At 46.7% G+C, this 24,715-nt stretch overlaps 1 long non-coding RNA gene across 1 annotated transcript in view; it reads right to left on the reverse strand.

The window, feature by feature from the left end:
- Positions 1-321: 321 nt before the first annotated feature.
- The window catches only part of LOC116884863, a 31,149-nt gene continuing 6,755 nt past the window's right edge, over positions 322-24,715 (reverse strand). The window contains exons 2-3 of the long non-coding RNA XR_004385905.1: positions 4,238-4,273; positions 322-409 (exon numbers count right to left, since the gene is read on the reverse strand). This is a non-coding gene — a long non-coding RNA (uncharacterized LOC116884863). The remainder of the gene's footprint in view (positions 410-4,237; positions 4,274-24,715) is intronic.

Below are 24,715 nucleotides of genomic sequence, written 5' to 3' on the forward strand. Positions count from 1 at the left end.
TATTTTGAGCTGGAGAGATGGCTCAGTGGTTAAAAGCACTGGCTGTTCTTCCAGAAGACCTGGGTTTAAGTCCCAACACATGCACAGCAGCTCACACACTGCATGTAATTCCAGTTCAGAAGCATTTGATGCCCTCGCACAGACGTACGTGCAAGCAAAACACCAATGCACACAAAAATAAAAAAATCTTAAAAAAAAAAAAACACTTCTCATTTGCTCAACATTACACTTATTTATCTCCACATCAGTCTGCCCAGAACCATATGTCTTTTAAACTAACACAAGCACTTGTGTTACACGCATGGATTGAGATCTACTTACCCAGTTTCCTATGAAGAGCGTTTGGCTCGGGCCTCTTTTTGATGTTGTAATGGCCATGGACAATGTTAAGAAGCGCTAAAGGCAGTCTCTGCAGCAAAAAAAGAAAATATTTCTCACTTGTATCTGGTCAGGGGTTGATTCCTAAAACATGCAAGGAACTTCTACGATACAGTAACACCACCAACAAGGAAGTAATAACCCAGCTTAAAAGCAGACATTTCTCTAACGGAACACACCAATAGCCAACAGCTACGTGAAAACATGTCAGGTGGGCTGTCGCGGCACACGCCTTTGTCCCCAGCACATGGGGAGTGGAGGAGAGAGGGCCCCAAAGTTGAGACCAGCTTGGGCTACACAAAGACATGAAGAGAGAGAGCGGAGGGGAAGGGGAGGGAGGAAGAAAGGGATGAGGAAGAGGAGTAGAAGCCTTATCAGAACCTATCAACACAGCTCTTATAAAGCAGTAAAAATCAAGTTGGCAGCTTACTGGTGAGCAGCTGGGGACATGGGGAACTGCACTGCTGCTGAGAGTGGTGGTAGCCATCATGGAAAATGGCGGGAGGGCCAAAACCTTAAGGCTAGAACTACCCTTCTATCCAGCAACCCCACTGCTGGGTATAAATCCAAAAGCACTGAAAGTGGGATCTTGGCCTGGCAAGATGGCTCAAGAGGAGAAACACAGTTGCTTTGGAAGCCTGACCTGAGTTTGATCCTGGGAACCCAGGTAAATAAAGATGGATGGGGAGACCCAACTCCACACGTGTGCTCTGACCTCCATATATGAACTGGAAAGCACACACACACACACACACACACACACACACACACACACACACACACACACACACACACACACACACACACACACACACACACACACACACACACACACACACACACACACACACACACACACACACACACACATACACACACACACACACACACACACACACACACACACACACACACACACACACACACACACACACACACACACACACACACACACACACACACACACACACACACACACACACACACACACACACACACACACACACACACACACCACATACAGAAACGAACAAAAGAAAGAAAGAAAGAAGAAAGAGAATCTCAAAGATCTTATTTTCAGCTCCATTCTTCAGAGTAAAAATGTACTGGGTTCGGTCCCCAGCTCCGAAAAAAAAGAAAAAAAAAAATGTAGAGAGCAACACACCTATACTTATAATCTCAGCACACGGGGATAAAGTAGAAGCAGGAGGATCAGGAGTCCAAGGTCAACCTGAGCTACATGAGATTTGTCACACAAAACCAAATGAAAAAGATCTGGGGACAACCTAAATATCTATTTAAAAATGAATAGATCGGCCTGGTTGTACGACTATACAGATAAATTAGAATTGTATTCAACCTCAAAAAAAAAAAAAAAAAAAAAAAAAAAGAAGGTTGGTATGGCTTATGCATTAAATCCTAGCACTCAGGAGACAGAGGTGGGCAGAGCTCTGTGAGTTTGAGGCCAGCCTGATCTACATACCAAGTTCTAGGCCAACTGGGGAAAGGAAGGAAGGAAGGAAGGAAGGAAGGGAGGAAGGGAAGGAGGGAGGGAGGGAGGGAGGGAGGGAGGGAGGAAGGAAGGAAGGAAGGAAGGAAGGAATACTTAGGCATAGTGTTATACACCTGTAATCCCAGTATATACCTGTAATTCTAGCACTAGGGAGGCAGAAGCAAAAGGCTTCTGAGTTTGAATCTAGCCTAGGCTACAAAGTAAGACTCTGTCTCAAAAACAAAGAAATTTAAAAAAAAAACCAAACCCACAACTCTCCCTAACAGTCATGTGATGATTTGTGTTAAGTCAAAAAAAAACCGGACGAAATCTAGAATCACCTTGGAGACCAGGCCCTGGGTATGCCTAGGGGGAGGGAATTAGCTTCAGCTGAGTAACTGAGGTGGATCAATCCATCAATCCTCTCCCTGCGGGTGGTGCTGTTTCCTGGCTGGGATCCTGGACAGTATGGAGAAGGAAGGCTGAGCAGAAGTATCCGTTCTTCTTTCTCTCTTCCAGCCTGTGGTTGCAACAGGATTGAGTATTTCAAGCTCTGACCTTAATCATCCTATACCATTGACCCGTGAGCCAAAATAAACCTCTTCTCCCTGAAGTTGTTTCTGTCACTTATTGGTGACAGAAACAGGAAAAATCAGGATGACAGCACATGTCCCAGTAACCCAGGCTGAGTCACAGCTGTTGGTGTGTTACTGAAATGGAACGTAGGTTCAGCTCAATAAAGAGCCAATCGATGTGTCATAAATAATAAAAGATGCTATGGCCTCTGTAGAAAGGAAGCTAGGATGAGTAACACCTCAGTAAGAACTTCAGGTAGATCATGATGGGGTCTTGAAGGGCGAGAGCCGCCAATCCCCCTCGGTTTAGAACTATTAGGAGAGTTATGGGTTTGTATTACAGGCAGCGCGATAGGACCCTAAAGGGAGAAAATTGCATTAGCTCTTGAACGTCAGGTAATACAGTCATGGTGGATAAATCAACAGTGGTGAAGGGGTGCCCCTGGTTCCCAAGAAAAAGGGAAGGTTTTTAGGAAAGGGGAGAGGTTATACCATGTGACCTAGCCTATGTATCAGGGTCACAAAGCAGAAGGCACCAGATAAAAGTAAAGTCATAATTGAAAGTTGTCTCGGGCCTGGATACCGGGGTTTGAGTGGAAGGAGACTGGCTTGCTCACAGCTAGCAAGGGGAGAGAGACTTCAAGGCCATAGCAGGCTTTGTTTATCAACTATCAAGCTAGAGAGTAAAAGATGTGGCCTGATTCAAGAGAGACAGACAGACAGACAGACAGACAAGACAAAGGCTCACATGCACAAGGGTTGGGAAGAGGATATGTAATCTATAAAAACCATTCAGCTGCTGAAGTAATTCTTGAAATAATGAAGCACAGAATTAAAGATCAATTCGTTCACTCATCTATTCAAATACATGTGGCCTATAAGCTCTGTGCTAAATCCAAACAGTTAAAAAATGAAGAAGCGTTTGGCCAGATGGTTTAGTGGGTAAAGGTGCTTGACCCTTGGAACCTACACGGTAGAAGGAAAGAACTAAGTCCCGGAAGTTGTCCTGTGACCTCCACACGTGTACACACACACACACACACACACACACACACACACTACATGCATGTTAAAAGAATTTTAAATAAAGCCAGGCAGTGATCTCATGTTAGGAGTGGCAAGAAGAAGACTTACTCGGAAAGAGAGGTCCCGAGAAAACCACATAAGCCCCGTCTGAGACGGAATGGGCCAGAATAAGAAACAACAATGAAGAAGGGGTAACCTTGGCACAGTAACAAAATCTCATAAACACATTGGGGATTCTTTGGGAATTCAGAGAGCTTGATACCAGGAGCAGAGACCATTAGATAGATGCCTTGGTGAATTATGTCAGTTGCTACCAAGCCTGATGACCTGAGTTCAATCCCCAGGACTCACATGGGGAAGGAGGGGCCCATCTTTTCCAAGTTGTCCACTGACCTCCCCATGCATGTATGCAGTGGCAGAGAAAAACAGACAGAGAAAGAGGGAGGGGTCGGGGGAGAAGAGGAGGAGGAGGAGGTGGAGGAGGAGAATCCAATAGGAATATATCCAGAAAGAATGATGGGAGAGGGCTGGAATGTGTCTCCTAAACATCCTGCCCTGAAGATGAAGTGCAGAAAGTGAGACTGCGAGTTCTCCAGGAAAGCCTCTTCGCTGTCCCGCGTGCTCATCCAGCCATCTGTAAACGGTCACTTGTGCTGCCTCTGGGTCTCCGATTTAAAAACACAGCTGCTCTCTCTGTATGAACACTCACACAACCTGCTTCCTCACTCTTTTCTTGTGGGTATATATTTAGGAGTGGGATACTTACAGCACGTAAGACATGGATGCTAAGTCCTTATAGAAACTGCTTTCCAACAGGAAGTGGCGGGAATGAAATGAAAACAAAGATGAGAAAATGCCTGTTATACATCCATGAAATCATCATATGGGACTGTGGGTTTTTGTTTTGTTTTTAAATATTTATTTATTTATTGTATGCGAGGACACTGTAGCTGTCTTCAAACACACCAGAAGAAGTCATCAGATCTCATTACAGATGGTTGTGAGCCACCACGTGGTTGCTGGGAATTGAACTCAGGACCCCTGGAAGAGCTGTCAGTGCTCTTAACCACTGAGCCATCTCTCCAGCCCAAAACTCTGTTTTTTGTTTATGTAAAAATCGAAAAAGCAAAAAGGTGGATGAGTTATTTGCACTCTCACAAGTAGTGCATCAAAGTTCCAATGCCTTCTCCCTTGGCAACACCAGTAAGCTCTGTCTCTTTTAACTTTGACGCAGTCTAACAGGCGCGTCTTTGAGGCTCACTTCATTTTCATTTGCATTTCTCCAATAACTAGCAAGTTAAGCATCCTACATAGTCTTAGATAAGTGTCTTTTCAAATCATTTCCCCATGGCTTTAATTACATTCCTTGCTGCTATGACAAAATTCCTGAGAAAAAAAGCAACTGAAGAAAGGAAACAGCTGCTTGGCTCACAGCTTGAGAGGCTCACAGCTCATCACAGGCAGGGAGGCTGTGGCAGTGAAAGTGGCCCTAGATATGGCAGCAGGCACCATAGCAAAATGGCTGCAGGTCACATGACACCCATTGTCAGAAGCAGAGAAAAATGAATGTGTTTCGGTGTCTTCTCTATCCAGTCCAGGATCAGGGCACAGAGTGATGCCACCCATTTCGAGGGAGTTCCTTCCTCAATTAAAGCTCCCTGGAAACATCCTCACTCCCAGGGTGCATCTCCTGGGTGACTCTAACTCCTACTGATACTCAAGATTAATCGTCGTGTACATTTTTAAATTGAGTCTTCTTATTTCATTTTTAAAGTATTTTATATATCGTATATACAACTCTCTTATGAGAATTATGCTTTACAAATATTTTATCCTAGTCTGTCATTTGTATGTATATGAGTACACTGTAGCTGTCTTCAGATACATCGGAAGAGGGCATCAGATCTCATTACAGATGGTTGTGAGCCACCACGTGGTTGCTTGGAATTGAACTCAGGACCTCTGGAAGAGCTGTCAGTGCTCTTAACCACTGAGCCATCTCTCCAGCCCCTTTAGCAACTCTCTTAATGATGATTTTTGAAAGAAGAGAAATTATCCAGGCATGGTGGTGTGTCATTTAATCCAGCATTTGGGAGGCAAAAGCAACTGGATCTCTGTGAGTTAGAGGTCAGCCTGGTCTAGTGTTCTAGGATAGCCAGGGCTACATAAAGAGAACTTATATCATTATTTTTTATTTTAATTTAATTTATTTTATGTGTATGGGTGTTTTATGAGTTTATCTCTGTGCACCATATTTATTGTGCAGTGCCCATGGATGTCAGAAGAGGGCATTGCATCCCCTGGAAATGGAGTTACAGATGGTTTTCAACTGTCATATAGGTGCTGGGATTACAACCAGAGTCCTCTGTAAGAGCAGCCAATGCTCTTCGCTCTTAACCTCAAAGCTATCTTTCTGCTACTACTTATAAAGAAAAAAAATATTAAGATCCTTACATGAAAGAAAAAAACACTAGTCATTTCAGCTAGGCAGGATCTGCTATCTTTGCTCCTACCAATGGGAGTTGCAAGCACACACCTATGTGACTCGAACTCAGGTACCGAAGCTTGCAGAGCGCTCACTGCAAGTGTTTGCACAGAAATACACACTGAAGCCCACTATAAGAGAAATTAATGAAGATCTGTGTAAGTGGAGAGGTGTACGTGCTCATGGGTTTGAAGGTGTGTATGTTATCGTGTCCTTGTGTGTTATTTTATATGTGTATTATTATATATGTGCTGTGTGTGTGTGTGTGTGTGTGTGTGTGTGTGTGTGTGTGTGTGTGTGCCTGCCTGTGTGTGGTTCAGTAGGGCCTCATTGTGTGTAAAGTTCTGGCTTTAATCTCCAACACCTCAAAAATTTAAAAAAAAAAAGTGTGTTTTAGCATTTCCTGTGGGATAGGCCCTACTTTAAGATGTTTGACATGTGTGGGTGTTTTACTTAAGTCTATGTCCATGATGTCCATGTGCCATTTGCATGCACTGCTTTAAAAACCAGAAAAGGGCGTCAAAGCCCCTGGAACTGGATTTTTTTAAAATTAGATTCATTCATTTCTATTTTATTTTATTGTGTGTTTTGCCCAGTGTATGTATGTCTCTGCATTACCTGCGTGCTCAGTGCTCATGGAGATCAAACGCGGGAATGGGATCTCCTGGCACTAGAGTTATAGATTATTATGAACCACATATGGACACTAGGAATTGAACCCTGGTCTTCTATAAAAACAAACGCTCATAACCTCTGAGCCATCTCTCTAGCCTGGGCACTATTTTAAACCCCAGGATTTTAACAGTGAATAGAGAAACAGTCCCAGGTGTGGTATGTGGTAGCACACACCTCTACTTCAGCCTTGGGAGATGGAGTTTGCAAGATCAACGTGCACTGGATGGAATGAAGCCCTCAGTTACCTAGGGAAATCTTATCTCAAAGAAAAAAGTGTTAGCAAGATGGTTCCGTAGGCAAGAACCTTTATATTGCAAGTCTGAAGACCTGAGTTCAAATCTTCATTACCTAGGCAAAAGTTAGGCATGACTGCCTGTGCTCGCAACCCCAACATCTCAGTTGGGCAGAGACAGGTGGATTCTGGGAGCTCCCTGGCAGGCGAGCCAAAATGGCATGCTCCAGATTCAGGGAGAAACCCAGTCTCAAGGTTATTAATAAGGCACAAAACAAAGACACCACACACACACACGTATATCACACAGAGAAGGAGGAGGAGGAGAAAGAACGAGAATTCCTGCTCTCCCAGAGCTCACCTTTTAACTGAGAAAGATAAAAAGCCATGGCTGTAAGTACAGAGAAGTAGAAAACACGTAGGGAAGAGCATCAGATGGCTGGCCAGCAGAAAGGAAGTAAAATGTAGGTGGAGATACAACAAAACCTGATATGGAAGAAATGCTGCGCGCTGAGGTGGGGATGGGCAGGGCGGAGGCAGAGGGAATAACAATCTTTAAGGTCTGACTGCAGGGTGTAGCTCCAGGAGAACCTGATTAGATCCAAAGCACCAGTCATCAAATTCAAATGCCTTAAAGTAGCAAGCCCAGAAGGTCTAGTAACAGGGTAGGCGGGAATGGTAAGGGCTCACTGATAGACTGCTTTGTGTGAGGACTTGAAAGCTCTGGTTCTGATGAGCCTGAGAACATCAGAAAGAAAAAGAAGGGAAGGAGGGAGGGAGGGAGAAGGAGGGAGGGAGGCAAGCAGGCAGGCAGAGGCAGTCCACCTAGGCCCTGAGGCTACGGTGAAGACTGGCTTTGACTGAGTGCACTGGTACTGAAGCAGCGAGCACTGTGCCAGCTGAGGTAGCTACCACTACTGAGAGACTCTGAGCAGAGGCACATAACCTGGTGACGTTCCAGAAGGTCTCTTTGGTTGGTCCAGTTGAAATGGGCAGGGTCAGCCACAGAAGCTGTCAGAACTGACTGGCACAGGATAGGCAAGAACTGACGGTGACCCAGACCGGGAAGATGGGGTGAGATGCTAAAAGATGCCACATGGACAGGTGCCGGTGACACCGAATGTGAGGATGTGGGGGACGAGGGTCAAGGTCTGAGCCCTAAGTATCTGGTAGGACGGTCCGAGAAAGAACAAATCGGACCTCACTAAGGTTGAGGTGTCTAGCTAAAATGGGGAAGCGGAGTTAGGCACAGCGATGAGCTGGGGGTGTGGAGTGGCGGCATTTCAGGCTGTAAAATGGAGATCCTCAAGGGAAGGAGAGCTGACAGAAGAGACACTCCAACAGGAAAGGTCAGAAGGAAGACAAAAAGGAAAGCCGAGAAAGTGGTGGTGGGGGATGGGGTGGGACAACAGGAGGCCCAGGAGGCAGTAAAGCCAAGTGAAGAGGTGAATGGCCAACTGTGCCAAATGCTGCTGCTGACAGGTCACAGAAAGTGAGCCTGAGGAGCGGCTGCTGGATTTGGCAAGGACAGGCTGAAGGGCTGGCAGCAGCTGGCTATTTACTTAGAGAGGTGTGAGGGGGAGAGGACAGGGCCCTCTCACCTCTCTCAGGGAGCTGTTGCCCTTTTGCTCAAGACTTGCTTTGTTCACATGGGGATTGCTCTGCCTAGCAAACACCTTCCAGCCCTCTTTATCGATGGCCACACACTCTGAATCCTGATCTTAGTAACCTGCCCTTTCAGGCTACCTCCTTCCTCACACTGTGCACTCACACTTCCACAGGGGCCTGTTTCCTTCCCGGAACAGGCTCAATGAGGACTTCCCTCGGGTCTAAAGGATGATACAGACAGCATCTGTTTATGTGAGAACCTTGGGGAAGGGTGGGTGGGTGGGGGTTGGGTCCTTTTAGTTGTGAGTACATCATGCAGCACGTGGCCTGGTGCAGGACAGGCACCCAGCAAACAAGAAAGAGGTTGGGAAAGGAATCACAGGAGCACAGATGTGATGGGACCAGAGTTTGAGGACTAGGGATGAGATCCTAGGAGGAGCAGAAGACAGCAAAAAGGAAAGAAGTTTTCATTGCAGAGAGGGAGGGAGGGGAGAGAATGACAACTCAAACACACCTGATGACAGGGATCAGAGGACCAGGCCACAGGCTCTGAAATCCCGCCTGCCTGTTTAGACTGTCACTTCCAGGGAAACATGGGTGGACTTTGTGATCAGAGATTGGGAAAGCCACAGACAGAGCCAGGGCTACAAAACGGCCAATGTTTGGCTCTCATGCTTGTTTCAGGAAGAGAGGGAGAGAAGGTGCGTCATTTAAAAAGTGATAGCGTAGCGGATAAAATGGCGGTCCTCAGAGGAAGGCTAACAAGACAATTGGCTGGAGCTATCTCTCTCCATCCCATCCCATCCCTATCTTGGGCCACTCCCTCCGCCCATTGTTTATTCCCTTCAAAGCACTGATCATCAAAGTTGGCTGTTTGTAAATTTCTTCTCTGCTTATCACCAGCCCTCCCCATAGTAATTTGAGTCCCCTGAGGACAGGAACTTTGTCTTGTGTCACACCCCTCACTGGCAGAGCCCCCAAATGCTTATCAAAAGAGTGTCCAGATACCTGCCACTTCACAGAATGCAATCTCTCCTCAACATCCATTGGTTTCATCTGTCATAACGTTTAACCCTTAAAGCATGGCCAGTTGTCATTACAGTTTCCGAGATGCTAGGATTCAAACTCAGGAGGCTCTTTCATACCCAGGAAGAGCTGACCACTGAGCTACAGTCACAGCCTGGAATGCAGCCTAGAATGCAGTGTTTGAACTCGTGTGTGTGTGTGTGTGTGTGTGTGTGGTGTGTCCACACTCGACTTAATCTGGGAGACACCCTGTTCCAAGTTTCTCTCTTCTAATATTTGCTTTAAGTCCTTAACATACCCTGGCTCACAGCTACCCGGCTCCAACCACAGCTTCCTTCACACAATAAACCACCAGGCCACATGCTGCATGATACGCTCACAACTAAAAGGACCCAACCCCTACCCACCCACCCCACCCCATCCCACCCCACCCCACCCCTCTCAGATAGACAAAGATGCTGTCTGTATCATCCTTTAGCCCCAAGGGAAGTCCTCATTGAGCCTATCCCGGGAAGGAAACAGGCCCCTGGAAGTGTGAGTCAACACTGTGAGGAGGTATTCTTGTATCTTGTCTTCATATACGAACACTTATCATGTGTGTCCATATATGTCACACCGAGTTGGAGACTCAGTGAAAGAAAAGTGAGAACACTCTTTACCTAGCGATGTGGGTCATGGCCAAAACAAGAGGGGCAGTGTGGACTAGCCCAGGGCTTCCCAACACCAGTGCACAAGCAAGGCCCAGGCAGCCCCCATGACACTGAAAACTCTGGTTCTGTGAGATGAGGCTGAATCTTGGATTCTACATTTCTAACATGTTCCCTGGGCTGCAGCTGGTGCTAGGCCAGGAACCATCCTTCAGGGTAGGAACAAAGTCAGTGATACCTTTGTGTCACACAGACTGGAATGACGCTCTCACAATAAACTGCAAACAAAACAAAGCAAAAACAGGTCAATTGAAAAGAAAAGAAAAGAAAAAAACATAGCTGGCCAGTGTTGGCAAATGCCTTTAATCCCAGGACTCTGGAGGCAGAGGCAGGAGGATCTTTGTGAGTTCAAAGACAGACTGGTCTACAGAGTAAGTTCTAGGATAGCCAGGGCTATAACAAAGAAGCCCTATCTGAGATGGTGGGGGTGGGGATGCAGAGGTACTGGATGATGACAAAGAAAAAGAACAACAAAAACCAGGACAACTGAACCACCGGTATTTTCTTCCTTTGACTATGACCCTCAGTGATACCACACTAGCTCCCTATCTATGTCCACCTGTTTGTTTAGGGAGGGGAGCTGCTCACTCCCTGCATACCAGAGGTCTCAACGGAACCTCCACTCTGCAGAGTTAAGGAAAGATAGGCCTGAGGAGGATGTGGGTTAATCCTCTTTCCTTCCTCTCCTGCTGGCCCAAGGGGCTTCCTGTAAGGAAACTAATTCTCTTTGCATGCCTCAGAGGGCGGCAGGGGACAGGGACCTGCACTTAATGAGGTTGGAGGTAGGGATGCCATTTTAGTAACCTTGGCTTCCAGTAGGCCTTCTAATTAGTCATCTCCAAGCCTTGACCATCGCAGGCACAATCCCAGACCCTGACGTCAGCTCTCCACCAAAGGTATCTAACAGGTTGAGGGAGTGAATGCTTGGCTCCACTGCTCTGGAGGCCCACGTGATGTGAACAGGTCAAAAGATGCTACCACATACTTAAACACACTCACAGGGTCATCTGAGAACGGCACCAGTATTTCTGAAGTGAGTACAGGAGGGTGCACAGTCCTACTTTCCCATCTGTTCTGCACACTCAGTCCATGAAAGCCTGGGCACAGTCACTTCAGAAACCCTGGTTTGTTCAAGAAACAGGAATATTGGAGTGGGGGTATATGCTCTGTGGTAAGGTGACTGACTTCATAGCATGCCTGAGGGCCTAAGAACTGAATTCAAATGGAGATTGAACATCTCCAATACCAAACACACACACACACACACACACTCATCTGCTTTGCTCCAGCTGTTGTGTGACAAGAACGCACAGTCAGTTTTCTACAAGAAGAGACTAGGATAATAGCTACAGCTATGAGGGGAAGTTGGAAGGAAGGCAATAAGAAAGACAGAGCTGGCCAGGAAGCGGCAAAGATGGCAGAGTGGAAGGAACACAGCTTTCACCACTGAGAACTTTGGAGAAATTTTATCTTCCAGATCTTCCCTGCACACAGGACTTTTTCTCTTGGCCTTGGCAACATGCCACAAGGCACAGGCATGGGAGGATGAGACAAGTTCCAGAGGCTGATGAGGATGAAGTCTGAGGGACTGAGACTAAGCTCACCCCTGCCCTGCTGCACACAGGCTCACGAGGGATGTGAGCAAATGCAGAGCCAAGTGGCTGGAAGCTTCACCAAGAGACAACTTGAAGAGAATTGGGAAGAGACAACCAAGAAGATGAGGCAGAGAATTTATGGGAGAGCAGGGCCCAGATCCACCCCCACACTCTGGGGGGTGGGGTGCAGGCTGGGCCAACACAGGACACAGCAGATGGCCTCTAAGCTGACCTAATTCTCCTCTACTGAATGAAGAGCTGGGCTAAATGCCCAGCCCCTGAGGTCTGACTCCTGCAGGCTCCAGAGATGGAAACCTGGAGTACGGAAACATTTGTGCAAGGTCTGTGAGAGCATGAGTTCCTACAAATACACACATTTGCATTCAGAACCTCAGCCTACAAGAGGAGTATGGGGGGTCACAGAGGTGGTCTTAGGAATACAGGGTTGGGGAGTTCCAGCTGGAAAGCTTACAATAGCTGTGTGCATTTGGCAAATAACGGTTTCCTTTTTTCCCTGCTGGCTGGGCATAGAGCACAGGCTAGGCAAAGCAGGAGAGCCATGTCTCTGAACTGAGCTAGAGCTCTGAGCAAATGACTTAGCCTCTGAAGATCACACCCTTCCCCTGATGAAATGGGTTGAGGAAACCTAGGGAGCCACCTCCACGTTCATCAACAGCCAAAAAAAACAAACAAAACAAAACAAAACAAAAAAAACTTAATTTATAAGCGTGATATATTTTAAGTATTCACTTAGAATATTTCTAGCACATGCCTTCAATCCGAGCACTTGAGAGACAGATGCAAGTAGATCTCTGTGAATTCTAGGCTAGCCTGGTCTCTATTGCAAGTTCCAGAACAGTCAGGGCTATATAATGGAATTCCCTCTCAAAACAAAACAAAACCAAGGGTTAGCAATGTGAACTCTGCAGTAGAGTACCTGCCTATCATGTGCAAAGCCCTGGGTTTGTGTTAGACTCGTGTACATCCACACCAAGGCATAGTCTCTAAACAATATCTGGAGGGAAAAAAAAGGAAGAAAAAATCTACTACTCTATAGGAAAACAGCAAATCTAAGTGCCTACCCTCGTCTAGGAGAGATGTTCTGAGTTTTACTAATATCTTAAAGCTATTAGCTGCTGCCTCCCTACAGTGTATAGCTTCCCAGAACATTGCATAATATATTCACACAGGTCACTAATGTACCGGACGTATATTCTCGGAGCTGGGGACCGAACCCAGGGCCTTGAGCTTCCTAGGCAAGCGCTCTACCACTGAGCTAAATCCCCAACCCCGGACGTATATTCTTAAAACCATGCACATAACTCCACGTTCAAAAACGTTTCATATACAGATGTACATGTTACCAAACAAGAGAGAAGATAAGCGTAGGTTAAAATCAAGTCATGGAAAGTATCCTGCCCAGGACAGCACAGGCCACAAAGACTTTCCTGTGGTTCCCCACACTAAGGTTCCCATGCATGTTCAACAGCACGCATTGGTGCTTTCCTCCCCAGAATGGCTGCCTTCCCACTGCTGCCTGCCACCTCCTTTGTTGGCTGTGAAAGCACCTTAGGTTTAAGTACCTAACAAGCCAAGCAAGCTTGGCGAGGAGGCCAGGAATCCTGCTCCTTCCTTGCCTTCCTCCTGGCTTACCCAGCAGTCACCCAGCCATGTTGCTGTACACGGCTCGAGGCAATCCCCTTATTCCACAGGCAAGGCTCAGTCAGGCTGCTGCTGGGAGACTACGCCTGCTCCTTGGGCCTTGTTACATGGAAATGAAACACCAGCCTGTTCAGGGACTGCCCAGCACATTACGAGGAGGAAGCTATAAAAGCTGCTAACATGGCTTACTTTAAGCATTTTCCTCCTCAGACACTTGGTGGGGGGAGTAAGGTGCTGACTTCCATTTTTTTTTTTTTTTTCAGAGCAGGCTCTCCGTGCTCCACATGTGTTTATTGACATCCCAGACTCTTGGCTATCTTAACTTCCCCAAAGTAAATCTCCCTCCTCACTCTTCAAAGAGTGTTCCAAACTGCTGTTCCAAACCACTGCCGATAACATGCTCCCAGTCCGACTGGCCCACTGTCTTCTTAAAGTCTGGGTGGGAAACCAAATAAAAAGCTTTTCACTGATGCTCAAGTTTATATGCAGCAACTCGAAAGCCTTATTTTCCTGCCTTACACAGCTCCCGTCGGAATATATTCATTCTAAGGGCCACTTCGTATGTTTCCTATGGATCAAGAAACTGGGAGGAGGTCTGAGGGACAGCCTCTCGACTCCGTGGGATGCCACAGGGCAGGCAGAGATGCAAGGTGACCCTACGAGAGGGAGCGAGCTGGAGGATGCCAGAGAGCCTCTGCAGCAAACCTCCACCCAGCAGTGGGGCAGCTGAAGGCCACAGGGCCACAGCTTCATCTTACTTGAAAGCAAGACCCTTAACATCCTGGCTCAGTGAGTTCCCGTGGGTGTGTTATCCTTGAAGTACAAGACAGACTGAAAACCTGTTTCTTCTTCTGTAAAGCAGGGGAATGATCTGAGTGGGGTGACTACTGAACTAAGCCGATGAAACGTTGCCTATCAGAACACACACAATCAGGTAAGAAAGGAACAAGATCTGAACCTCAGTTTATCCCATGTCCAAGACCATGTGTTCATTAACTACCCCAGCCCTGCTCGTACAAACTCACCGCATCTCTGCCTCCTTGCTCAACCAAGCATACAGAACAGAGCAGATAGCATGGGCTCTGGGACCAGACAAGCCTGGACTCCAGTCCTTACCTTGCCCACTCAAACTCTCAAACAGACGCTTACAGTCTTGGGAGCTGTGACTCCATTTGCACAGCAGGACAAAGTTCCTACCTCAGAGGCAGGAGGAGAAGCAAGACCCCTGTATGCCGGGCACCTCAAATGCTGCACAGCTCAGACACGGCATTTCTGGACCAGTCCAGCACAGTTGGCCTGGCACTCCATCCACTGACAGCTAGGTTCTAGCTTCTATCTCTGATTCGCAGGACACCTGCCTTCAGAAAACAGAGTATTGGGGTGTACCAACATGGCCCTACAGATAGGGTGCTACCATAGAAGGGCACCTTAGGACTTCAGATCTTGAGAAGAGTTTAACTAGGCTCAAACCTATGGCAGAACTCTAATTCTTACACACACACACACACACACACACACACACACACACACACACAAAGGGAGCAGGTAGAAGAGGAGGGACAAAGATCTCCAGACATGGTAGTACACACCTTAAATCTTAGCACTCAATAGGCAGAGGCAGGAAGATCTTTGTGCATTAGAGGCTAACCTGGTCTACATAGCAAGCTCTAGGCCAAGCTATGGTGATACAGTGATACCCTGTCTCCGAGAGATAGGGAGAGGGGTGTGGAGAGGATTGTTGAGCACTGAGAGCTGTGCCTGGCTCACAAGAAGTAACTGACAGACACTAGCAAGGGCCCCCTCATCCAATGTCACGGCCAAGGGAACAGATAACCAGAGACCAACTGCCAACCTACTCGGAACCTCAAGCTGGAGGCAGCGCTGCGGGCACTGAAGCCACCCTGCCTGATGCTGGCCCATCGTCTTTTGACATGTCTGCATTTCAACTCACTGGACTGTGCTGAGGATTAGACAGAGGAATCTAATATAAGAGGCAACATAGAATATTCTTGTGCTTTCCAAATTCCAGTTTTATTCGCTGTCTGTGAGTTACTGTTTCCACATACTGATCAACTACATCTTACTTTTATGTGTGTGCTTTACACAGGGCACACATGTGTGTAGACGCACACTCATGTATACTCTGGTAAAAGCCAGAGGTCTTTATCTATTGCCATTCAATGTTTTTTTTTTTTTTTTTTTTTTTTTCCCGGAGCTGGGGACCGAACCCAGGGCCTTGCGCTTCCTAGGTAAGCGCTCTACCACTGAGCTAAATCCCCAGCCCCTCAATGTATTTTTTTTAAAGGCAGGATCTCTCTCTGGACCTGGAGCTCATGCACTGTCCAGACTGGATAGGCACTGAGCCCCACAGTCCTCGGCCTCCACTTCTCAGGGCCGGGATGACAGGCACAAGCTGCTGAGCCTGATGTTTCCCCTTGGAGCTGGGATGCTCACTCAGGGCCTCACACAGCAAGCACCTCACCTCGGCGCCATCTCCCTAGCCCTACACTTACTTTTTTTTTTTAAAGATTTATTTAATTTATGTGAGAACACTGTAGCTGTCTTCAGACACACCAGAAGAGGCACCAGATCTCATTACAGATGGGTGTGAGCCACCATGTGGTTGCTGGGTTTTGAACTCAGGACCTCTGGAAGAGCAGTCAGTGCTCTTAACCTCTGAGCCATCTCTCCAGCCCCTACGCTTACTTTTTACTTCACTACTTATCTCTAAGTCAGACAAAAAGCGCCCGTTGTGCATTTTCTTTTTTTTTTTTTTTTTTTTTTTTTTTTTTTTTTTTTTCCAGAGCTGGGGACCCGAACCCAGGGCCTTTGCATAGGCAAGCACTCTACCACTGAGCTAAATCCCCAACCCCATTTTTTTCAATTACATAGCAGGCAGTCTAGTTTCCGAGCTCTCTCCCACTCTCCTGCCCTGGGGTTTCTGGGAACTAACAGCACACCGGTAAGACCTTTATATCTAACGGCCCAGTAGGTTGAGGCTGGACAACCTGATATAAATATGAAAGGATTTGGCAAAGCAGGCTATGTAGCGCTGTCAACATCTCGACTGTAGTAGCTAGAAAAGGGTTATCTAACGGTTTGAGAAGTTCCCCTCCAGAACTCCATGCTAGGGGCCTCTGGGGAGACCCTTTGTAGGGCCAACCACAAGCCAATCCAGGTACCTTTAAGGAACAGACCTCTCCACTAATTGGGAGAGAGGCACAGTGTCCCCAAGAGACTGTTAAGGAATCTTCAGAGAACCAGCCAAAGTCGCAGAGTCAAAGGTCAGCTTGTGGGAGTTACATCCCTCTTTCCACCTTGTGGGTCTCGAGGATCAAGGATTGCAGGCTTTGCTGCAGGTGGCTTTACATGCTTGAGGCATTTTGCCAGCCCTCATATCTCCAACGTTTACTTAAACATGTCATTTACAACCTTAAACTGAGCATCTGTAAAGATCTCCAGTGCACCAGCACATGTCACTTCCCTAGAACCTTTTGTTCGCTAAGATGCCTCCCCCATTTTGTTCCAAAACATTAGAGTAAACCACTCAACCTTGTGACCCAGGAAGCAGAGAAAGGAGAAGAAACCTATGGCCCTAATCATCTTCAATGACAATCCCAGTGACCTAAACATGACTCCCAAGACAGTGTCTCCCAGAGGTCCTATCACCTTCCAACTGTGCTGAATTATGAAAAAAGCATTTTTTCCACTTGAAATACGTGACATACGTGTGTAACACTTAGGTTCGATGGAAAGGAAGAAGAGGCCCAGGAAGTCACATACAGACACAGGGTAGGAGCCCATGACTGCCTTGCAGTGGGCAAATCCCTGCTGGCTCCCTGGCCATCACCAGAGACCCCCTTGCTGGTACAAGATGGGGCCCTGACATTCCCTCCCCTTGTTGGACCAAGGCCATGCCTGTCCTCCCGGCCTTCAGTTTCCCAAATTCTTCTCCATCATGACCCTCTGCACCTGCTCCAGTCCCCATAATAAAAGGAGACAGGAAACCCTGAGAGGCTCCTCTTGAGACTCCCCGACTGAGCTGTCTGTCTCCTACCCCATCATCTCCTAGGACAAGAAGCTCTAGTTTTTCTGTCAAAATCATGTAGGTCAAAAGATGCACCACTGCGAAAACATCTGTAAGTGGTCTAGGAGCAAGTCAATGGGGCGTAAGTGGGAAAGGGGCAGAAATCGTTAGCTCACGTCCCTGGAGAGTTCTGGGTACAAAGCCAGATCAGACATGGCTGGCTCTAGAGTCTGACACATCAAAAAACTAGCTCTGAATGTCTTTATTCTGCATGATGAGTAGATTCTTCATCAGAGTCACACGCTCTAACCCCACCAAATACAGAAGACAAACAAACAAACAAATAATAGGCCATCTGCCCCAAGAGCTCTGGCTTATTAAAAAAGAACCATGAACAGTGGTGGTGGTATTGCCTTTAATTCCATTTGAGGAGGAAGAGGCCAGCCTGGTCTACAGAGCAACTATGTCTCAGAGAGAAGGGAGGGAGGGAGGGAGGGAGGGAGGGAGGGAGGGAGGAGGGAGGGAGGAGGGAGGGGGAAAAAGAAAAAGATACCACAAGAAATTCCCTGGTTCGTGTCAAGAGCATTCCCAGGAACACACAGAGATGTTCTCTGCTCAGAGGAAGAGGGAGATGGAGAGAAGTCAGCAACAGATTCCCTCTAACCAAGTCCCTTCCACTTTAAGAACCAACAGGGATGGTATTTACTTCTAATCTGAAGCTGAGCCATGAGGATTGGTAGGGCTATAGAGAAAGACCAGTCAGAAGAAAAAAAAAAAAAAAAAAGAAAAAAAGAAAAGAAAAGAAAAAAAGGAAAAGAAAAAGAAAGAGAAGCAAGCTGGATGTGGTGGCTTGTGGGAGAAAGATGCATGTCCGTCAGCAATTCAAAGTCAGCCTAGGCTATACAGAATTCAAGGCCAGCCTGCGCTACAAGACACTGTCTCAAAAAACAAAAAAGAACTCATATTTTGGGCACGCGCCTTCCCTGCCATATCAAACGTGACACAACAGGCTTTATCACTTTGTCGCTCAGGGAAAGTGACTTGTTCTCAGTTTTCTCAAGAAACACCCAAATGTGCCAGGCACACTGACACACACTTTTAATCTCAGCACCAGGGAGGCAGAGGCAGGCAGATTTCTGTGGAGGTGAAGTCAGCTGGTCACAGAGAGAGTTCCAGGCAGAGCAGGGCTACCTAGTCAGACTGTGTCTCATAAACTACAACAGACAAACAAACGTCAAAGTATGACTCCAGCAACCTAATACGATAAGGAATTTTCTGTTGTTTATATACAATAAAATTCAGGCATCTTAGTAAAATGCCCTATGAATTTTAATAAATACTTTCACAGTCAGGGTGGAGAACATTTTTATAGTACCAAAAACTTCCTTTGAGTCCTTCAAGATAGTTCAGCGATGTAGATGGTTGGAAAAAACACACTAACAAATGCAAACATATTCACACACATACACACATGCACAAGTACATACATACATACCCCCCATACACACACACACACACACACACACACACACACACACACACACACACACGCCTAAAATAAATAATGCAAAACAAAAGTTTAAAACTGGGCCATAGTGGTGTACACTTTTAATCCCAGCACTTGGGAGACAAAGGCAGGCAGATCTGTGAGTTTGAGGACAGCCTGGTCTACAAAGTGAGCTCCAGGGCAGGCAGGACAGAGAGATCCTGTCTCAGAAAAAAAAACAAAACAAAACAACAACAAAAATGTCCTTCAAGGAGGCAGAGGCAGAAAAGTCAGGAGTTAGGGCACAGATCACATTTAAGGCCAGCCTGGGCTAAAGAGTACGAGTTTGCCTCAAAAAGATGTTTTTTCCTTTGTGCCCTTTATCGTCAATTCTTCTTCAGTTCCCAATCTCTAGAAGCACTGGCATGCTCCCTCTGCAGAACACGGTGGAAACACTGATTTCAGAAGGAGAAGGAGAAGCCACCATGGGTCAGGTCAAGAAAACATGGCCCTGAGGGCTGGCCATTTGGAGTTAAGAGCAGCCCGGATGAAACAGTACATAATAACTCTGGATATTCTTAGCAAAACTGTCCAGCTACAGTTTCAGAGACAACTTCATGCAGGGATCTGGTGACCGAGGGACAGTGTTGCAGTCATCTGAGTACGCTATGACCCTTCATATCACTGCTTTGGTGTCTAACTAAGTTAGGGTTTTACTGCTGTGAACAGACAGCATGACCAAGGTAACTCTTTATAAGAACAACATTTCATTGGGGCTGGCTTACAGGTTCAGAGGTTCAGTCCGTTACCATCATGGCAGGAGCAGGTAAGGTGCAGGAGGAGCTGAGAGTTCTACAACATCGTCTGAAAGCAGCTAGGACAATAGTCTTAAAGCCCACGCCCAAGGACACACTTCCTCCTACGAGGCCATGCCTCCAAACAGTGCCACTCCCTGGGACAAGCATATTCAAACCACCACACTTGGTTTTTTGTTTTCTCTTTTTGGTTCTTTTTTTTTTTTTTTTTTTGTTTCCTTTTTTGACAAGCTCATCGTATCCCAGACTGACTTAGTTAGTTAGGCTTTCTATTGCTGCAACAAAACACCATGACCAAAAAGAAAGTTGGGGAGCAAAGAGGTTTATTTGGCTTACACTTCCAGATCATAGTCCATCACTTGGGGGGTGTCAGGAAAGGAACTCAAGCATGGCTGGAACCGGAGGATTCATGACGCAGAGGGTGCTGCTTACTGGCTTGCTTCCCATGGCTTGCTCAGCCTGCTTTCTTATAGAACCCACACAGCTTGGATCCCGGGGAGACATTTTTCTCAACTGAGGCTCTTTCCTCTCTTACGGCTCTAACTTGTGTGAAGCACACACACAAGCCAGCCAGTACACAGGCTGACCTCTAAAACTCTATCCTTCTGCCTCAGTCTCCCGAGTGCTGGGGTCACAGGTGCACTCTAGCAGACCTGGCTGCTCTCCCCTACTTGGACAGCCTTCTGTAGTTTACCCAAGCTGGGGTCCAAAGCCCACACCCTCAAACTGAGGGAGCACAGGTTTTCTCCCACACATGGCGCTTGGAAGATTTCAGAACACCCCTCACCTGTGTCAGTCAGACAACCTCTTCCCCACCTGACTGGGGTCCTTCCTCTTCCTCCTCCTTAATACAGATAACACAGAGAAGTTTGCTGTAGAAATTTTTAACCCCAGTCCAGGGTTTCTACTTGGCCTTGATCACTCAGTTCCTGGGTAAAAGACACAACCTTTGTATTTATAGTAAGACTTAAATGGCATAAGAGCTGGGCAGAGAGGTACTCTCTATGCGGTTAGAGTCTATTTCCTATCGATAACCCTGAGTTATTACTACGTTTCAACTGGGTTGCTCTAAACTCTAACCGGCCAGTTCTGTTTTCTTTGACCTGACCTAACTCATGGTAGCTTCTCCTTCCTCCTTCTGAAATCACAAATTAAATCCATTTTCTATCTTTGGTCCCAGGGGAATGCTTTACAATAAACATTTGATTCAATCTTCTTGGAGTTTTCCTCTCTAACTTTGTTGTTGGGTCTCACTAATGTAGCTCTGGCTACTGGCTGCCCTAGAACGCTTTACGTAGACAAGGCTGGCCTTGAACTCACAGACATCTGCCTGACTCTGCCTCCGGAGTAATGAGATTGATTAGAGGTGTGTGCCATCACATCCAGTTGGGTTTTTTTTATCTGTGTGGTGTGGAGTCCATGCGTTAGGTGTACATGTCTGTATACGGGGAAAGCACACGTCTGTGTGCGTGCACGAGGAGGAAGGATGCCTCCGTGTGCCTTCCTCTAGCTCTCTACCCTACTTCTGAAGACAACGCTTCACTAAAACCGGAGCTCACTGATTCTGCAAGATGAGCAGGCCAGCAAGTCCCAGAGATCCTCCTGCCTCATCTCCCTTGCACTGGAATTACAGGCTAACACTGCCATGGACCTGTTTGTGTGAGTACTCCGGACCTGAACTTAGGTCCTCATGTCTGAGGGGCAAAGCACTTTACGAGCTGAGCCACACAGTCCACCCACATTGTTTTAGTCCTTTTTTTTTTTTTTTCTTAACTTCACTAAAGGGGGCAGGGGAGACTTTTCTGGCCCTAGGACAGGGAAAAATTGTGGTGAAACAAGCAAATCCGTCGAAGCTCCCCTGGTCCCCATCTGTTCTAAATCTTCCCCTCACAGGATGTCATGTCTAAGAAGCAAGAAAAATATTCCTTCCTCTTCCAACTTTCGGCAGGAGCTTGCATGCAAGGAAGAATGTCTGGTTTCTCTGTGGATTTTCCTCGGCCATTTAACTCACGTGTTGCCGAATTATCCTAGCTCCTCCATCCATTTCCCCCTCTCCCCTCAAGACTATAGTGGCGGGCAGGTGGCATGGCTCACCACCAACGGAGGACCATCCCTTTTCTGGCAGGGGAGCTGACCTCCCTCTGTTCCAACAGCCCCTGCACAAAGGCCTAGTTCTCTTAAATCAGGCGAATGACTTTTACAGATTTCTCTGCTGAAGGCCCGCCAGAGAACTGCCTGGGCCCCCAGAGGAAGTGAAGGCATCCCACAGGGGCAAAGGGAGTGGTCTCAGAATAACCACCTTCTGGTACTGTGCCTACCCTGCTTGCTTCTGGTGCTTGCGTGCAGATGTGTGCAGACAGTGAACTCCTAGACACCGGACCAGGAAGGATGTTCCCCAACAGCTTCCAACGTCCCTGACCGCTGTGTTTCCAGGCCTAGGAAGCTGATATTTATAGGAAGGGCAACCAGCCAAGCAAGGCCTGCTCCAAGTTTATCTGAGCTAACTCTGTCTTCCTGTCTTCTGCAGTTCCTCAACTGAACGGTAAGGCGTTCTTCCCTTTAAGGCTTGACTTTTTTCATTCGGGGCGAAAGCTTTGAGAATCCCGGCCTGAAAAGATAGAAGGATGTAGGCTGGAGAGATGGCTCAGAGGTTAAGAGCACTGAATGCTCTTCCAGAGGTCCTGAGTTCAATTCCCAGCAACCACATAGTGGCTCACAACCATCTGTAATGGGATCCAATGGCCTCTTCTAGTCTATGGATGGCTATAGTGTGCTTGTATAAAAATAAATAAATTAATTAAGAAAAAGAAAAGATAGAAGGATGTGTGCCCCATCCCGCCCTCTTTGACAAGAGCCACTTCTCTGCCCATCTAGACAGTTCTACCTGCTTCCTCCGGACTCAAGCTCCTTGGCACACACTTCTTGCAACTCCTAAGACACAGACACTCTGAAGTCCTCCAGATGGGCAAAGATCTCTCTGACCGCATTCCAGTGGTCCTGCCTCCCTGCCCACTAGCTCCTTTTCATAGCATTCTACAAGGCTTTGCAAGGTCTAGAACCCTCCTGCCCACTCGCATAAACACCCTCTCCCAGCTACCTCACTCAAGCCTTCCTCTACAAACTACCTCCTGCTTATGGCTGTTCTAACACATCCTCGGCTGCTGTGCACAGACACCTCGAACACCTACCTCCTGTGGGTATCCGCAAGTCTAGTTCTCTCACATCACTGGGTTTCTGCCCTTCAGAGTCCTTGCTAACATAACACTCTCGATCACAAAGCATCGCTGGGGTCAAGGACACGGCTCAGCAGATGAAGACAGCTGCCCATGAGCTTGACCATCTGAGCTCCATCCCCAGGACTCACATGGGGAAAGAAGAAAACCCGTTCCTGTGGGTTGTCCTCAGAGCTCCACATGCACACTCGATGACACAAGTACACATGTGCTCATGCTCGAACGTGCAGAAAAGCACACATCACACATGAGCAAAGTAAATAAATAGTCTTTTTTCTATCGTTGTTTCTTGTTTTTTAAAAAAAGCATCTCTAAGTTGGATGTGATGTGTCATGCCTGTGACCCCAGTACTTGGGAGGCTGAAATAGGGAGAACACAAATTCTAGTCCAACCAGAGCTACTATACACATAGTTTTGGGCCAGCTTGGGTTACAGAATATTTCAATACCGATCTTAAAAATAAACGAAACAATTGTCCTGCTAGCCATGATATATACTGTTTGTTTGTTGTTTTATTTTTCTGAGACAGGGTTTCTCTATGTAGCTCTTACTATCCTGGAACTCACTCTGTAGACTAGACTGGCCTCAAACTCAGAGATCTGCCTGTCTCTACCTCCTGAGTGCTGGGATTAAAGGCATGTATCACCAATATAAGGCAGTGTGTACTCTTCTTAATCCCAACACTTAGAAGGCTAAAGATCTCAAGTTCAAGGCCACCCTGGGCTACACAATAAGATTCTGTTCACTGTCCCTTCCCAACAAAGGGTTAAAGATGTAGCTCAGGATAGTTTACCCAGAATGTATAGGTCTTATTTCAATACCAGTGCCACAAAAGGAGCTCCCCTATTATTCTGTGTACTCAATAGCCTAGACAGCCTAGATTGTTTTTTTAACTCATAACACCACCCACAAACTTATTCCTTGAACAAATGTGTGTGTGTGTATGTATCTGTGTGTATCTGTGTCTGTGTGTGTGTCTGTTGTGTGTGTATGTCTGTGTGTGTGTATGTGTGTGTCTATATGTCTGTTGTGTGTGTATGTCTGTGTATGTGTCTATGTGTGTGTATCTGTGTCTCTGTGTGTATGTCTGTGTGTGTGTCTGTTGTGTGTGTTTGTCTGTGTGTGTGTATGTGTTTGTGTGTATGTCTGTGTGTCTGTGTGTGTCTATGTGTGTGTGTCTGTGTGTGTCTGTGTGTGTGTCTATGTGTGTGTATCTGTGTCTCTGTATGTCCGTGTGTGTGTGTGTGTGTGTGTGTGTGTGTGTGTGTGTTAGGAGGGTATTACAGATGCTAGGCAAATGTTTAACCACTAAGCTCTACCCTCTAATTCCATAAACCTTTTGTTTCTCTTTTTCTTTCCTTTGGACTGAAGTTCTACAAGAGGAGGACTTTACATTCTTCTAGATACCCAACCTCTTCTCTTTTGGGACAGTTTCAGTGTATCCCAGGCTGGCCTCAAACTCACTATATAGCTAAAAAAAAATAGCCTGGAACTTCAGATCCTCCTGCCCCAGTCACCAAATGCTGGAGTCACAGCTGTGCACTACCATACCCAGTTTTACGTGATACTGGGGATTGAACTCAAGCCCATATGCATGTTAAATTTTTTTTTTCTTTTTTTCGGAGCTGGGGACCGAACCCAGGGCCTTGCGCTTTCTAGGCAAGCGCTTTATCACTGAGCTAAATCCCCAAAC

This window comes from Rattus rattus, chromosome 15 (assembly GCF_011064425.1).
Source record: "Rattus rattus isolate New Zealand chromosome 15, Rrattus_CSIRO_v1, whole genome shotgun sequence".
NCBI lineage: Eukaryota > Metazoa > Chordata > Mammalia > Rodentia > Muridae > Rattus > Rattus rattus.